The sequence below is a fragment of the Seriola lalandi genome, unplaced genomic scaffold (genome assembly GCF_002814215.2).
Source record: "Seriola lalandi dorsalis isolate HSWRI2012SDOR001 ecotype SW California unplaced genomic scaffold, Sedor1 jcf7180002054984, whole genome shotgun sequence".
Classification (NCBI taxonomy): Eukaryota; Metazoa; Chordata; class Actinopteri; order Carangiformes; family Carangidae; genus Seriola; species Seriola lalandi.
In genome coordinates, this window is record NW_019525533.1 from 123024 (window position 1) to 123674 (window position 651).

Here is a 651-nt window from a genome sequence, read left to right on the forward strand (position 1 = left end):
CTCATCCAGAACCTCCTCTGACATCTGCAGCATGTAGGCCAGAGCTGAGCAGTGGATCACAGAGAGTCTCTTCTCTGATCTGTTCTCTGACTCCAGGAACTCTTGGATCTCCTGATGAACTGAGTGATCCTTCATCTCCATCAGACAGTGGAAGATGTTGATGCTTCTGTCAGGAGAGATATCATCTCTGTTCATCTCCTTCAGGTTGGTGATGGCTCTCTGGATGGTTTCTGGACTGTTCTCTGTCTGACCCAGCAGACCTCCTAAGAGTCTCTGGTTGGACTCCAGAGAGAGGCCATGAAGGAAGCGAACAAACAGGTCCAGGTGACCGTTTCTACTGTAGAGGGATTTCTCCATGGCTGCCCCCAGGAACTTATCCAGGGTTAAATCAACATGTTTCCCCAGGAAGCCCTTCAGGACCTTTCTCTTCCTGTTGGTGTAACAGTGGAACATGTAGACTGCAGCCAGAAACTCCTGAACGCTCAGATGAACAAAGCAGTAGACTGTTTTCTGGAAGATCACACTCTCTCTTCTGAAGATCTCAGTACAAAGTCCTGAGTACACCGAGGCCTCTGTGACATCAAGACCACACTGCTCCAGGTCTTCTTGGTAGAACATGATGTTTCCTTTCTCCAGATGTTCAAACGCCAG

The 651-nt window shown here is 48.8% G+C and overlaps 2 protein-coding genes across 2 annotated transcripts in view; both read right to left on the bottom strand.

Annotated features, from left to right (window-relative positions):
- LOC111647312 (uncharacterized) overlaps positions 1–651 on the bottom strand; it is a 72467-nt gene that overhangs the window by 30342 nt on the left and 41474 nt on the right. The gene's annotated exons all lie outside the window — the stretch shown is intronic.
- The window catches only part of LOC111647310 (5'-AMP-activated protein kinase subunit gamma-2-like), a 16172-nt gene that overhangs the window by 6179 nt on the left and 9342 nt on the right, over positions 1–651 (bottom strand). The window lies entirely within an intron of this gene.